Genomic DNA, 17,381 nt, shown 5'->3' with positions numbered 1-17,381 from the left:
CTACAATTACTGGATTGGGGGTCAGGTATAGGGAACAGACACTTTTATGGAAATAGGGATTTTAGCGGACAGGAGTTAATATCTCCAACAATAGGACTAATTTAAATTCAATCGCGATTTCTGGCGTTCCTAATCAAGCTACACGTTTGGTGCAATGATATGATTTGATCAGCTTTTTGAGATGCCTCGATTGATATAAAAATTATCCAATTTGAGTGGTCCTTAAATTCCCATAAGAAGTGTGCCTAGTCCTTTGTAGACAACTTTGCCACATATCATCTGTTTAAAATTTGTTATCACTAACTTTAATAACCTACATACAGATATATATTTTTTCTCTGAACAAACCCATTATTCAATAAGTTCAACCTGAAAAAACACAGATTAACACATTGCGAATGTTGCTATGCAACGAATTATTCTACGCGCTGTCAAAAATCTTAACCTGTCAATTAAATCTTCCAAGATTATTCAAGTAAAGAAAAATATTTTTTTTAGAAATTTATTAATGACTAGGTAATACAAGACTGATCCAGAAATACGAGTCTGTTGGCAACACTGGATGTAAATTTTAAAGAATATCAATGGAGTACGCTTCCAGTTAATAACAATTTAACAATCTTGTAGGGTTGTATGTCAAGTAATTGTCAAGAGAAATCGAATTCGGTGGCAGTGTTGCAAATTACGAGCAAAAATACTTTTAAAGCTGTTGCCGACAGACTTTCTGGATCAGTCTGTAGTAACATATAAGGAATGATAAATTAATTACTTTAACAAATATACAAAAATCACTTAATTATTTGATGTCGAGTTATTTGAACCAATTTGAAGGTAATTACCTTTACTTATCATTGGTAACGTAAATTAATTAGATCAATGCTTTGATATGATTTTTTTCAGATTGAACATAGGGCTATGTTAAGAGTTAAAAAAATGTCCCTCTAGATTTTTTTTACTGTTTTACTTTTTATGGAAGTAGGTATTTCTTTACAACATAACCACTGTTGCTGTACCGGTTTTTGAGCATCCTGTAAACATAAACAACTGTTTGAGAACAACTTAAGTGCATACAACACAATACAACAACAAAGCCTTATGCTTAAGCCTTACCCTATGATTTCACTTTTTTGTTAATTTCAAAATGATTAGTTGAATTTTGCTCTTGGTTTTTGTGCCACCGCATAACTATATATCTTTAAAAAAAAACTAACTATTAGATTACCTATAGAGCGAGACTTGTAATTTTACTAACATATAAAGTGATCTTAACAATTACATACAGCTAACACAATTTCCAAACTCGAATTTTTAAATTTTATTTATTGAAAACATTTGCCAAATACAGTCAGATCCGACAAAGTTTTAAAGGTCATCCATTACTGAATTTGTTATTAATGTTATTATTATTATTATCTGTCACAAATTTAGTTTCATGAATAAGTAACGACATCCCAGGTCATGTCACTGTAAATTTCAATACTCAAGTTTTTACTCTACTTCGAAAATAAATATTATAGAATACAAACTCATTGGGTATTAACTAACAATTCTTTAAACAAAAAACTTAATGCCTGCTCTTCTCAATCAATGGATTAGTTAGTGATGTTCCTGAACAGACACCATTCATATACAAATTTACACTCTAGCATTGCTACAAAGAAACAAAATGTAAAGAAACCGTGGATTACCAAAGTTTTTTTTTTGATAAAATAATTAGGACATAAAAGACATAAAATATAAGCAATGTCCAACTGAAAACAACTTTTTTCTCGTCAAACCAGCTAACAAATGGATTAAAACTTGCAAAATGTGATTGCGAAAATGCTTTATCAAATAAACGCAAAGCTTTCTATGCTAATAGCCAGCAGAGTGTCGGTATCGCTAGTTTACAACTTTGATGGTTCACCGAGAAACCGCTAATACTCTTGCGGTAACCTTTTCAAAATCTTTTAATAACGCATTATTCAATAATGCACCTTTTTTCACTCAGTATAATGGCCACTCTAAACTTTCCAGTGTTAATTTTTTCGAAAAATAAATAAAAATAAGTAAACGAACTTGAAAACTTTAAAAACTCATTAGTCGTTTACCTATTGATACAGCACCTGGCCCAGATCATATTACAGCTAAACTCTTAAAAAAATACGCTACATCTTCATCATTGCCACTATAAAAAAATGACATCGTCTTTTAAGACAGGTGTTTCACAAAATGGCTTCAGGCGAAAGTTACGCCTTTGTACGAATATAAATCAGGAGACAAGCTAGATCTGGCCAATTATACAGACTAATAAAGTCTATCATCGATTAGCTGTGAGCTTATGGAAAAAGCTATTTGTAAACGAACTAATAAATGAGTTGTGAAACAAATAAATTGTTTCGGAAAGGCAGCGCGGATTTACCCTGGAAGGTCGTATGTTGTGCTCTACAAATGAATGGATAAAGGTGTTAGACATTAGAAATTCTCTAAACATGCTATACTTTGATTTTAGTAAGGATTTTAATAAGGTTCCCCGCAGGTTTTTTAATAAATAACTCAAAATTAAGTGGTTTATCAGACCCCCTGTTGTCATGGGTAAAAAGTTTTTTAACCAATCAAAGTTTTGCGGTGAAAGATAAAAAAATTTCACAATCCAAGCTTTTAACAAGGCTCAGATCTATTTTCTTTACACTAATGATCTGTTGTTTTCTCTTGGAACTTGTTATCGTATGCCAATTATACGTTATAAAAATCTTTGGTAGTCAAATGGAAAAAATCTGCATGCGAGATTGGACACTGTATTTGAATGGAGTCTGAAATGGGGCATTTCTTTATTAATGAAAAAAATGAAATGCACTACAACAACAAAACTTTCATATTAGGATCTAGGTATGTCGTTACAAATTCTCTTTCTGGTCGGATGACTCTTGTATTTATCAAAATTTGTGTTTTCTTCTCGACTCCAAAATGTGTAGGAAAATAAGACACGGTGATATAAACTTTTAAATTTAAAGTGGTACATACCAAGATTGCCATTATTTTGACTAAGCTCCATATTTATACTTGGTACACATCAACATCCTCCATTTAACATGACAGTAAAAAAAATAGTTCAACAAAAAATAAAGTAAACCTTTTTTGTTTACTGGGATAAATAGAATCGATAATTTGAAAATTAATTAAAAATGTTTTTCAAACATTTTTTAGGTTTAGATTTTTTGATATTTTTTTAAAATTTTTTAAACTTAAAAACTGTGGTTTTAACACTGCTGCACGTAATTGCGACTGGGGTTTTTACCTCCGCAATAAATCTTTTTAAAATAATAACAATTTAAATAATAATCATCATAAATAACTATGTATATCTTCGAGGTGGATTAAACAAATTTAGTGCATTATCCATTTACCTACTTATTGGAAATGTGTTGACTGTATTTTTGAGTCCTCCAAATGGCATCCTTTTCATTCATTTAAAAATTTTCTGTCCTGAAGAATGTTTTTTGAGTACATACGAGTATCATTCGGTTGTGAAATAAAAAAATTAATTTATTTACTGGAAAAAAAAATGGGTCACTACTATGAACAATATTGAAGTAAATAGTACTTGAAGGAATTTAATAATGTATTTAATGGTATAAAAAAACCTTTTACAATAAATAGTAATAATAACACAAGGTAACATTAACATTGCAATGCAAATTTTGCATGTTTACGAAAGGAGCATAAGACGGAAATTTAAAGAAATCAATCAACCCCGCATAAAAATACAAGTTGATAAAATGTTTACGAATGGAGAACACAACAAATTAGTTTAGTTTTATGATTTTAAAGTGTGAACATTGGTAACCTCCTCGTTGAGTAGGAAGGAACATTTAAAGATTGTAAATTTACTAGCTCTGTACTGTCGACTAAATTGAACAATAATTTGTACATAAAACAGCTGGTAATATTGACGCTTAATTTCCAACGAGGAGAGACAGTCTGTGCCAACGGAAAAGAAAGCTTCCGTTTGATTTAGTAAAAAAATTTCCGTTGGACCGTCTCTAACCTGTCTATGTGGACCTGGCAAAAGGTTGTCCAGTGTCCAGATAACAGACCTGTATTCTGACCTCACCAACTTCTTCTAGTCTCGATATTTCTAAAGTCACGACTATATCGTACGATACAACCCTAAATGTTATTAGCTCTACACCCCAGGTTGTCGTAGTACGGCACGAATGATTTGGTATCTAAGATAATGCTTAACTCTTTAACCTCTAACGTTATAGGCAGTTGGCAATTATTTAAAGAATAAATGGTTTTTGGTACGATTTTACTTACGACTGAAACACATTGCCTGACATTTGCTAACATTGAGACACATGTTGTTTTCTTTACACCACTCATTCAAACGGCGCAAATCACTCTGCAAGTTAAGCATATCATTTGTGTATTTATTACAGACTTTCAAATCATCAGCAAAGAGACGATAACTGTATATAAGATTGTCTCCAATATCATTAATAAATATCTAAAATAGCAACGGACCCAAAATCGATCTCTGCGGGACTCCAGAGGGTGCATTTACCGTGTACGAAAATCGATTTTCAATCTTAACTAAACACTAAAATAATGGATTGCGCTTTCGACTGGAGTATTTTAACTTACATGATTTTCTTGGAAGATTCTGATTGAAGGTTGTGAAATATTGTTCCTAATTTGTTCAGAGTACCTATACGATCATTTGAAAAAAAAATATAAATAGAGTAGGCTATTTATAAATTATTTTTTATTTTTTAACTTGTATGAAAAGGCTGATTATCATCACAATTTATCAAGCTGAAGACTAAGTGCCGGTTTATAGAGAGCTTTGTTAAAATTTAATTCGTTGTTAAAAGTTAACAACGCGAATAAACCAATCACATTTATTCAATTTTGTGACGTGATCAGTTAATTACGCATTTAATTGCGTATTAAATTAATGACGCTTGTATTATAAACCGGTCCTTAACGTTAACAATTAATATCAGTTGGAATTAGACAAGGCTTGCATTATGACAATTTTCGTGGATGACCGACCAATAGGTGAATTAGACATCTGTCTCGTCATCGTCGGCCGAGTCGTTTAAGAGTTTTTGAAACCCACACCATTCGTTAGACTGCGCTGTCCTGATGAGCCTCAAAACGGACGAAACCCCAGCTTGTCTGATGGATGATGTGGTTTGTTCCTTCTTTAACCGAGACTCATTGGAGCACCGGCAGGTAAATTCAGCGCCTGGCGAGGCATTTGCCCGAGGAGTAGTAGCTGTTCTGCTGGTGCTGGTTACCTTCTTCGGCGAGCGTTATGGATGAGCTGCTGCATATGCAGTGTCCAGCTCGTCGTTGTGAAGGTTTTATTTAGGTCACAACCCCCACTGGTGGCAATTTATTGCTACCTGTCTCGTTTTATGTTTTGAATCAGAAATAATTCATGTAATCATTTTTCCTAATATTTTGTGAAAATGAAATCCCAGAGTTAATTTTCCTGACTGTAACCCCTCTCCAAAGATGGTTGACCTCGCAACATAGGATTTCAAAATTACACAAAAATAAGGCGATCGGTGGAAAAAAACTCCTAGAGTTGGAATTTGTTTTGGACACTTTTTTTAGATTTGGGTAAACATACATTAAAAGTCTCCGAGGGTGGGGGCTGACTTCGAGGATGGGGAGGGGGTTGAAAATGACTTGATTTTTTACTTTTATATCGGAAACGATCACTCCAATCAGTGTTTATCTTCTTATCAAAATTAAGCTGATAAAATTTCCTACAAAGTCCTATGAAGTTTTCTTTCTAGTACGACCAACCATAAACGAGTTTGGGTTTCATTACGAAAAAGTTCATGTGAATTTTTTTTCTCAAATCTAAAACGTAGACATAACTGATGATCAAAACCTAGATAAAAATTTGTCCCCATAAATAACACGTAATTGAAAAAAATGAAAAATTCTAGCGATCAGGTTCCAAAGGCGCATCGCTTCGCCTCTTGATTGAAGGCGACGAAACCATAAGATTCTCACAGTATTACGCATTTAAAAAAATTGCACGGTACAACCAATATTTATTTCCATTTTTTTTTTCGTCACAATTAAACAAAGAAATAAAATAGCTAAAATGTAGGGCTGCTATTTTGTGAAAATAATTTGTTGACTAAAACCGCGAAAATCGGGTAATTATTTAAGATAATTAATTCAAAAGTAAATTTGATACGCAGATTAAGAAAATTCTATAACAAAGAATCTCGTCCGATCGAATTGAAAAACGTGTGGGTAGGGTTGGCTCCAGCGAATTATAGCGGAACGAGAAATTAGAAAATAAAACTATTGATGAATTATGAAGTCGAATTTTTTTGTAGAAACCAAAATGTATATCTTTAAAACAGGGACTTCAAGGTCTCACACTTCTAGATTATTTGTAACAACGATGTTATCTTCCAAGAACGTAGAAAATGTTCTCTCCTTGTTGGCCGGTAATGCTCGATGAAAAAAAAAAAAAAAAAAAACGCCGAGCAAAGCAACCACTTGTTAAGACAGTAAGTCTTGGGAAAAGAGGCCTAGTTGGGTTGAGATTATTTTTGCTTTATCAAATCGAATACCGTTGAAGAAATTATTCGAAGAAATTTCTTGTACCAGAGAGGAATTCCATATTTCGGTATAATCAAGTGAAAATTAATTTTAAATCGCGGTATTAAGAGAAGTTGAATGAAGTATTTGTTATAGTTTATAACTTGTTATGTCAGGATTAGGTTAATTAAACGACGGTTCTCTCAACAGGACCCTTTTATTCACTTTATTCTACAAAAGCAACTTACAGACTAACTTATTTTCTAAAAATCCAGACAATCGGCCTTCATCTTCAACACATATTTCCCATCTTTCACACTTGCCCTAAAAGCTCTCGCTGCCTTGTTGGCGTACTCGTGATCCTGGGGGTGACCGGGGTAGATCCTATGGGGCCCGCTCTATCCCCATCGGCCGGGTGGCCCAGAGTTGTGGTGGCACAACGCTCTCCCACCAGAGCCGCACAATGAGCATTAAGGTTATCATCAAACATTACACAACATATCTTGGAAATAATAAAAGAAATAGTATTAATTAAACGTAAATTCTTTTTTTTTGTTCCAAATAACAATAAAGTTAAAAAAGAAATTATTTTAACTGCAGGAATAGGAAAAGACAAATATTTATCAAAAGCGGTACTAACTAGCCGAAAGTAGAGCATAAACAAAACCAAGTCAAAACAATATTGGTTCAAATTCGTGGAGAGAGAAAATTTGCCGATACCATGATTATTACCATGATTACCATGATGATTATTTTTAATAATAATTAAAAAAATAATAATTTTTTGTTCCCAGTCAAATATATAAAAAAGATTTTTAAGCAACTTACCCATTACTTGACTTCAACAGATGTCAATCACAAATTAGCACAAAGTTTGACATAAATTTCCTCATATAGGCGCGCTTCTGTTAACAATATAGCTGACCCTGTTACTCAACAACATTGATCAAAACGTGGCGGGAGAAGTGATTTAATTTCTAAAATATTGGTTGTAGCCATGGAGGTAAGATAAAGAGGAGACAGCATCGCAGCACTTTCACTGTAGCGTGTTGTGAAGCCGATTAACGCCGGGAGAGGGGAATGCGGGACCAAGAGGGGACAATGTTTTCCTCCATCGCAGGTGCAAAAGGCAGTGGCGTAGCATATTTAATTGCCAAAAGGGGTTCATACTTCATAGAGTATTTTAGTGGGAAAAATTTTATGAAGTTAAAAGAAAACAAACATAAAACTGTAATTATTTTATTCTTGTAAAAAAGACATGTATAATCCATACATACAGAGTGTTATTTTAAACGAGCAATTACGAGTATCCCAGCAAATAAACAAAAAATTGTAAAATCCCAAAATCGATAGTAAGTTAGAAACAATTGACTTAAAAGACACAAATCCGTGCAGTTGACTCGGAATAATAAGCTGAGGATCTAGGAAATTTATCATTTGATCGTAGAATAGGTTTTCCATGATCTTAAGAACCAGTGAAGTTTAAGTGACAGGAGAATGGGATTTTTATGCGCTAATAATGTTAATAAAATAATAAATAACTTAGAATATAGAATAATAATAATTTAGAACAGGGAACAACAGAATAAATTTTCACGATTACAATAAAGTAAAACTAATTGATTTAAATGTTCCATCGTTAAACGTCGATGCTTATCCGTAAGTATATTTTTATCAAAACAAGAGTAGGCAAAGGCAAAAAGAAAAGTGTTGTAGAAAACATTTTATCCACGCAAGAATATTTGAGAGCGTCAGCCCGAGTGTTTAATATTCTTAAGTGGATAAAATGCGACTAAAACACAATGCAATACAACGTTTTATCCACAATCACCACATTAACAAAATTAATTAATTTTGAGTTAATCAAAGTTATATTAAAAATGTTTGTATTCGTAAAATGAAACTTTGCAGCTTTGTCTGGTAGTCATAATTACTAGTGGCAAAAGTGGAATGAAGTTACTTTATTCCACTAGTGGATAATAGGTCAGTTTCTATGCTTCATAAGTGTGGATAAAACTCCAGTTACAATGTGATTGTGGATAAAAACATTTACGCTTGCGCAAGAAGAACTGCACAAAATATAAAATATAAATAATTATATTATATGCGAATATATGGACCATAAGTTTTTATGCGGTAAAAACTCAATATATGAAGTTATATGAGAAATAAAATTAAGCGTTAAAAAACATGTAAGGGCAAAACACCAGTTACGTAAGGATAAAGGAATGAAAGAATAAAACCAGCCGTGACACCATCTGATCCAAACAGCAGTCTCCGGAAAATCAGCTACTTCTACTGAGTCCCAATTGGGAGGAGTATGCTTTTGTAGAAATGACATAGTAACCCAGTAAACAACACCAACGCTTGAACCGAGCTGAGATTGTACTTGGACTTGTGGTTGGTGGTAAATATATTAAAAGTACACTAAGAGGGTAGGTGTCCTCCTGTAAATAAAAGTTAACCAGTCTCGGGATGTTCTATTTTTTTGTTTATTTATGAGATATCCACGGTGGCCCGTTAAAAAATACCCTGTAAAAAATTGTCCCTACTAACTGAGTCAGGTTTAAGCACCTTCTAATAGAAAATCAATGAAAATAAGATAAAAAACAAGCATTGTTTACTGGTTTTTAAACAGAATTGTCTTATTAAGACTGGTTCTTATTCTATCTATTTTATCAACACTTTTTCTAGCTTCGTGATGAATACGTAATTTAAAATAACCTTTTAATATTAATTTTACTAATTTATGGAAGTGGTTATCCAAAGGATCGTCATCATATAAATGATCTCCGAAGACATCCATGACCGACGACGGTAGATTACGCATAGTATTAACAATTAAGATTTGAGGTAAATTTTCAATATTTTTGTTAAAAATCCCAGTTGTTTTGTGAAAATATCGGAAATATTTTTCCGCATTTTGGCAAACGCTGACTACCATTTGCGACGCCCTGTAAAGATGTCGGTACTCTTTCTGCTGCTGCAGTTTAGAAAATGTCCTATCACCTTCCAACAACCGCAGACACTGCATACAAGTTACAGATTTGTTAAGAGACTTTACAACAAATCCGGAGATATACGACACCACATCTAAAACATAATCCGTTAAATCCCAAGACGAAGATTGGGATTGGAAATCAAATTCGTCCATATATTTTAACTCTTCTTCAAATGAAACAATGTTTTCTTCCCCACTTGCATTTGTGGTAACACCTCTACTACTGCAGTTTAAAATTGTTGTTGAATCTAAATTTATGACGTTGCCCGTGTCGCCACTTTTAATTTCGTGATGGACAATTAATCGTTTATATGCGGCCTCAAATTGTCTAGCAGTGGGATTATTGTTAAACCCTCCTTTACTGCGGATAGCCCCAAAAAATAATTCCAAGTGGTCTTGTGACAGCTTGTAGGTTGAAATATATTTCAAAAAGCCTTTTTCTTCTACATAGTGTTCATAATACTGGATAAGACTTTCTATACAAATCATAAAGCCTAAAAAACCTGTCTTCCGACCAGAATTTAAAATTGCTCTGTTATTTATTTTTAACTGCTTTATATATTCCTTAATCTCAATTAAATACCTAAAAAACTCGTTTTTGGTAACAGGTGAAAGCGGCTTTTTATAAAAATATTTAGCTAGTCTATTTTTTGAGTTAAACATATCAAATAAATCATTAAAAATTTTAATAAACTTCGCTGTTGCAGCTGCACCTATAAAATCAGTTTTCCCGCTTTCTTTTAAAAATAATAAAGCATCAGACACACTCTTGCTCAAGGTTTGGGCAGCAAGTCTCACTTTCATTTTTTCTTTTGCGAATTTAATGTGACGAGTTCTTATTTTTGTCCCGGCATGTAAACCTTCTTCACACTGTAACTCAACAAGTTTTTCCAGAAATTTCCATTCAATTTTACCACCATCGCCATCAGTAATTAATGAATATGTTGCCAAACAATTTCTTACAAGCTTCAGCATATGACAAGCATCTGGAAATATGAAAATTAAATCATCTGTGATAGGATGTTGAAACGACGTTTTAAGTGAATTGAATTCCGCAAAATCTGCTCCCAAAATTTGAACCATCTGAAAATTCGCTGGGGCTCCATCAAACGTAACTGATAATACAGTAACGCCACTTTCATGTACAAACTGAAGACATGACTTGACAAGCGAAGCTTTTTCACTGGCACATAAACCATTTAGAAGAAAATATCCAATGGGTATTTTCCATGTCCCATTTACGTTTACAAGCATAAAAACCAGAACTTCTTTTGCTTCTGGAAGTGTATCAGCACTAATATTTGTACCAATATCAACATATCCCGTAAATTTTTTTCCAGTCCATTCTATTTGTTTTCTGATCGACATTTCGTCGAGCACAAGGTTACAGACTATTTTATTGTTCTTACATTCGACATCTTTCGTTTTTATTTTTAAAGCATTTAACGCTTCTTTTGTCCACCCTGGGGATCCATCCACTGACTGATACCACTTTGAGATAGTGTTAAGATGCGGTAAAGATCGATTAAAAGTCTGTCGAACAAAGTTGTATGCTTTCGGTGAATAAAAGCTAAGCGTAAGAGCAAAGGATCTTAACGCTGGTGTATATTTCTGTTTTGTAGGCCCTTTCAACATTCGTCTAAAAATATCCGCAGCAGTTGAAGGCAACGATGACATAATAGTAGATTCAGCGTTTTCAGTAATCAAGCGTTTTTCCTTTAAAACATCTACAAGCGATTTTAAGGAATTTACTCGTAACCGTAATCTTCGCACAGACTGTTGCAACACTTTAACTTTTTTATTTTGACATTGCAATTTACTTTTCATTATTCGAAAATGTCGTTTTGCTTTTCTTGGTGTTGAAAAATCTGAGCTACTCAGAAATCCCACACTAAATCTTCTTCTTTTTTTGGTTTCACTTGTCGTAACGACACGTACTTGCTTAGTAAGTAATCTTTCAGTCTCAGAAGCTGTTAAAGTTGAAGAGGAAGGAAGAGACCGTACCCCCAAGGATTCACTTGAATCCTTTTGTTGAGAAAGATCAGAGTCTTTATGTACCTCCTGACTAACTAATCGTTTAGTCTCAGAAGCTGTTAATGTTCCAGAGGAAGGAAGAGACCGTACCCCCAAAGATTCACTTGAATTCTTATGTTGAAGGAGATTAGATTCTTTACGGAGTTCGTCCTCAGCTTCACTTGCGGTCAGGGTGCTGCTGCTAGATGACTTGAGAGTTGAAAGACCAGCTTCATCGTAACTTCTTTTATGTGATTTAGGAGATGTTACTGACGTTTCTACGCTTGTCGAATCAGAACTACTTAAATCTTTGTCAGTGGTATCAATTGGAATTGCTCCCTTTTTCAATACTTTCTTTTTAGTGACGCCCAGATACTCAAAATCTGTCTCTAGAAAATGATTTGCGCAAATTAACGCGTGTTTAGGAGCAGTTTCCTCAGCATTAAAAGGTAAACCAACACTCGAGAACCAGATTCTTCTAATACTTGGGTCAACTGGTATCCTATAAATAAATTTTTTTGTACATTGTTATTTCAGTAACAGTAACTAAATATTTTTGTTTAAAAATTTTGAGAATGGATATTAGTGGCATTACTAATCATTAAAAAACTAAAAAAAAAATTATTCTTACTAAGATGCAGCAGCTCGTAAACTTTGCAAAAAACGCATACATTAATATATGTTTGTAAGAAAAGCAAACCCGTTAACTTTGTTTTAAAGATATGTTTTAATATTTACATGATTTATTATTCAGTTGTTCAAAAAGAGTTGTAGGAAAACATTTTCTTTGAGACAAGAAAACCCACCATTTCAAAGAGAAAATTAATTCTGAAAATTGATATTTGTTGCTAAAGGTTTGAAACGGACCATACATGTTAAACTGTAGCTTTTAGACAAATTTTGTATAGAACGACTAATTTGTCAAATTGAATAGCCCTTTATAAAACAAATACCTACACCACTGACCTACAAGTACTCACCTGTGGAATGATAAATTCAAACTCGTGTTACTAACTATTTTACAAACGAAACACTGCCGTGGCATTGTTCTGTTACAATCAGTATATATTTTTTAGTCACTATAAACTCACTTTCACCACAAATTACGCTCAAATTCGCCTACTTCACTATTGTAAACAAACGGCCGCCATTATCCTTCACTGGATGTTCACTGGCAATATTGGTAATGCAGCGTTGTCGGATTGTTACTTAGTGCATCGCATATCCGGAAATCCACGAACACTCTTACCGCTTCAGCTCACTATGCAGTAACATACCAACATGTAAACATAGCCGATATGGCAACGTCAATGTTTATGTACATTAGAATGTGAAGTCTCGCGGACTTCACTTCCAAATACACATTGCGGAGCCTTGGTTGTAGCGATTTTAAAATACTAAAAACAAAATTTCTTCTACTTATGTGTATAAAAATTTCAATTTGTTGTCAAAATTGACGGCAGGTAAGTCTCGAGAGTAGGGTGTTAGCACAATTTTTATGCATACCCTCGTTTCTTTTATAGATTTTTAAAGTCGATAAAAAAGGGAAAGAATTTGATAAAGTAATTATTAAATTCATAAAAGTACGCTCTTCGGTATTTTATATTTTAACATCAAAGAAAAGCAGTCACTATTACAACAATTGTTAAAAATGCCGGACAATCAGGCTAGACCTCAAGGAGGGGATAAAAATCAGAACCCTCAAAGACAATTGGGAACGGCCGCTATGGCATCTCAATTAATTCCCTACGTACGACGGAGAGGCCTCTTTGAAAACATTCTTGGGATTCGTGGAAGATGTATCGGTTCTTGAGCGTTTTGAAAAAAAGAAAGTACTTCCGCTTGACGCTTTGCATTAATTTTAAATTTTAAATGCGCAGGCGTTGTTGGCGTTGAAAAGTATGAACCTGTTTTTGATTTCTTGGTGATTTTTCTATTGTTCCTTAAAATGCAATAGACATCTACAGCATTCATGCTTAAGACATAATTACCCTGCCATTAAAATAAGGGCAAGAACGAGTCGCATAAAGTGAAAACGGCGTAAAATCTCGGAAAAAAATTAGTTTAGAAAAACAAAGTCACTGTGCTTGAGTATGACTAACCCTGAAAAAAGTTGGTAACCACACACATTTTCTTCGGTAAAGATTTTAATCTTGAGTTAACCAAGCACTAAAATACGCCAAACCAAGAAATAAATTGGTAACCAGAAATACTTTTATTTTAACCGTCAACTGAAATACCGGCCTCGACATGTCGGGGCTCAACTTAATCTTACTCATAATTCGTCAACTTTCAATTCAACGTCAATCTCATCAAATTTCAAATTTAATACCAACAAATTTAATTAAGTACCATCAACTGATGAATGTGCATGTTTCTGTTGATAAACGTTATCAACAATAATAAATATCAACATCATAGCAATTAATATAATGATTAAACGACTTACCCTACTGTTGATATGGTAATTATCATAAATCTATACGTATTACTGGATTGGAAAACCGCACACTAACAAACTGGGATTACTCAGTGATAACTCACCTTGATTCAGTTAAACAATTAAGTTAAATCACTTTAACTCTGAACTGACTCTAGGTCACACTACCTCTCTAAATTGTGGGTGAAGATTAAAAACTCATGCAAAATTGCATATTCGAAGGCGTCTTTCCACGGTCGACTTGGGGTGGTCTGCTTGTCACTCTGGCTAGCTAATAAATTAGGCTTAAATGTTTATGTGTACTGACTAATAATTACTCTAATTATTTACATGCCAAACTATTATCACCAAATGTAGAAAAAGAACTGAAATTAAATGAAAAAAAAATGGTCGCTCAAAATTTCTTTTACAACTTCGGCCATCTTGAAATTCACCTTGCCCCAAGATGACACTGTCACCGTGTCCTCGTCAGATGGGACAATCTCGCTTTCTCCACTTTCGTTGCCAATGTCATCTGACACTCTTCCTGGCACGCGCCATGGAGGCATCCTATCGACGATTACACGTTCGTAATTACTCTTTTTTGAAGTTCTGTGTGATTTTTCCATATTAGTTAGGACGTAACAATCATTCGGTAATGCCGTTTTTACCACCACCGGGCCCGCTGTAAGGGGGTATTAATTTTCGACTGGTACTTTTGTTTAAAGCGACCTTATTTTCCACCAACACTAGGTCGTCTTGTTTGTAGCGTCGTGGTCGTTTTTGTCGCTTGTCAAAATTCTTTTTATGACTGTTCTGTGCCTGCGACATTTTTGCGAGTACTTCCTTTCGTGTAGTTATTAAATCCTCTACAACGGAAGGCACTTGGGCGATTTCATCGCGAAGTACAACGTCAGTCCCATTACACGGTACATATCCTAGCAACAATTGGGATGGTGTTTTCTGGGTGGATTTATTTGCAACGTTATTAATCGCAAACTGCACACTCCTAATGTGCTCGTCCCAACGTTCCTCCTCAAGGGTCAAGGATAAAAGGGCCGCTAAAATCGTCCGGTTCAAGCAATCAACTTGGCCGTTCGCCCTTGGCGTCGCGACTGCGTTCATCACGTGACGAATATCATTTTGTTGGCAAAATTGTTTGAAGCGTTTGGAAGTAAAACAGCTTCTCTGATTTATATTAAAATCTTCGACTTGCCATACGTGGCGAAAATATCACGAAAATTCGATTACGTATTTACCTTGGTTGATTTGACCGCATGGAGGAAAAGGAATTTTGTAAATGCGTCAATTCCGGTGATGATGTGCGTGTGACCTCGACGACTTTTGGGGAATAGTCCCAAATGATCGACATGGAACACGTTTAGCGGTTCCGCGGTCTTCTTGATGGGGTTAGCAAACTCTTCTTTTCTGCCAAATGCACATACAAGCACGCGATGCAGCAAGCGATGTATTGCTCTAGGTATATACGTACTTGCGCATCCTGGGGACCAATAATGCTTGCACAGCCGAGACAATGTCTTTTCCACCGCAAAGTGGCCAAAATCTCGTGTGCGGCTCGCACCATCTGCTGTTTCATCCCTCCAGGAACGACCTATTGAATTCCCCGCACGGTAATGCGATAAACGTGTCTATCGAGTAGGGCGTGGTTTTTATAAATTTTGCGTTCTTCGTCATTTGTCGGCGGTCGCGACAAGATTTGGTCGTCTGCTAATTGCCCTGATAAGGCCCAACCTACCTCTTCGATGTGAAGTACTTCGCCGATTTCTCCAGATTGACAGGCAATTCGCGGATTTATATGTTTTTTTTGACACTCGTCGTACGTAGCGCATTGCAATCGGTGACGACGGTAAATTTTATACCGAGAAGTAAGATATCATTTCTTTAAGCTTTCCACGACGGCTAGCGTATAGACCTCGTATGAAGGATATTTTTGCTCAGTGCCGACTGTACAGGTTGTCTGAAATGAGAAAGGCTGCAAGATGCACCTTATCTCCAACCTTATTTTATGCACTGCGAAGCCGCTAGTCAGAGCCTCTTTTATTTTAGACAACTTGTAGTACGCCACTGGATGTAGTTTTTTGTCAGATTGTTTTTGTAATAAAATTCCGACCAGACTTAATGCCCTAGCGTCGGTGTGAACTTGTCTCTAGATGGGTGTTAAACAATAATTGTTGAAATCGGTTCGTTAATTGATAGAAATAATACTCAGATATAACACCACAGATTTATTTGTGTTTTTTAGCAAGGGCTAGGCTAAGACTAATTCCAGATTTCCATACAAAAACTGAATTCTTAAACTTTCCCGTAAAAATGTACACCACTAAGTTAAAAAATCATTTTAACTAACACTGATAAGCGCAGCATTGACAGGGTGGGTTGCAGACGACCAAATGCGCCCCAATTATACATTAAGATAACTCGTACTTGGAATAATAATTGATATGTCTGGGAAACAAAAACAGACCAAAGAATTAATTAACCAATTATCCCATTACATTACTATGAAAACTTTACTTTCTAGCCCCTTGCTTTCACATTATTGGAAATTATTTTTATTCTATATTAACATAATGCTGAAGTCGGGCGCGTCGCAAGTGCCGTCTGTAATTTGCGGAACGTCTCCTCTTTGTCGCCCCAATTTGAAGCGGTAGTTTTTTTCGTCAGATTTGTTAAAGGTTTCGCAATTAACGCGTAATTTTTGGCAAAGTGACGGAAATATCCCGTCAACCCGATGAACTGTCTGATTTGATGTATGTACCGATTATGGAGCGGAGTATGTTTGTTTTTATGGCTTTCGTCTTTCCTTGACGGGGATTGGTGTTTCCGTCCACGATATCAAATCCTAAAAAAGTCACGGAGGTCTTTAAAAACGTTTCAATTTTAGTGTTAATCTCTCGTTTCTGAGAAACTCGGAACACTTTTTGGAAGTTTTGTAACGCTTCGTCCACGTCTTTTGCGTGTAAAAGGACGTCATCTAGTTACATGGCAGCGTTTTCGGGCGCAGTCCGAAGGGGTACTCTGTCGTACTTATACTGACCGAAGGGGGTGTCACAGGGTGGGATTAGTCATGTGGGTGTTTTTGTATAAAAACTTTATTTACAAAAAAATGATTAGATGGAAAAGAAATTCGTACTTACATTTGTGGGGCGGTCATAATATCAAAATAACGACGACGTAACAGGACTAATCAGCACTAAGCAGAACTAAACTCCGCATTCCAATATTCCGCGTTTTTATTATGTTTGGAGAAGCTGAGTCAACAGTATTGATGACGTTTTAGTGTTACACTTATGAACGACATCGCAACCGAGACCTCTTTTCGAAACACAATTTATTGTTACGGAATATTAGGTAATAATAAACTGACCC

At 35.0% G+C, this 17,381-nt stretch overlaps 1 long non-coding RNA gene and 2 other non-coding genes across 3 annotated transcripts; 2 read left to right on the top strand and 1 right to left on the bottom strand.

Annotated features, from left to right (window-relative positions):
• Positions 1 to 2,459: 2,459 nt before the first annotated feature.
• Mir11632 (microRNA mir-11632) lies at positions 2,460 to 2,617 on the top strand. Its single transcript, NR_161872.1, has one exon. It is a non-coding gene; the product is annotated as a microRNA mir-11632 (primary transcript).
• A 4,211-nt stretch (positions 2,618 to 6,828) lies between these two features.
• Positions 6,829 to 12,946, bottom strand: LOC135266935 (uncharacterized). Its single transcript, XR_010335155.1, has 3 exons — positions 12,553 to 12,946; positions 7,387 to 12,074; positions 6,829 to 7,060 (listed from the first exon to the last, which is right to left on the bottom strand). It is a non-coding gene; the product is annotated as an uncharacterized LOC135266935 (long non-coding RNA).
• Positions 12,947 to 16,661: 3,715 nt separating this feature from the next.
• On the top strand, positions 16,662 to 16,733 carry Mir3855 (microRNA mir-3855). Its single transcript, NR_038691.1, has one exon. It is a non-coding gene; the product is annotated as a microRNA mir-3855 (primary transcript).
• Positions 16,734 to 17,381: the final 648 nt, after the last annotated feature.

This window comes from Tribolium castaneum, chromosome 8 (assembly GCF_031307605.1).
Source record: "Tribolium castaneum strain GA2 chromosome 8, icTriCast1.1, whole genome shotgun sequence".
NCBI lineage: Eukaryota > Metazoa > Arthropoda > Insecta > Coleoptera > Tenebrionidae > Tribolium > Tribolium castaneum.
Note: the sequence above shows the minus strand (reverse complement) of the source record. Positions and strands in the feature narration are given on the sequence as shown.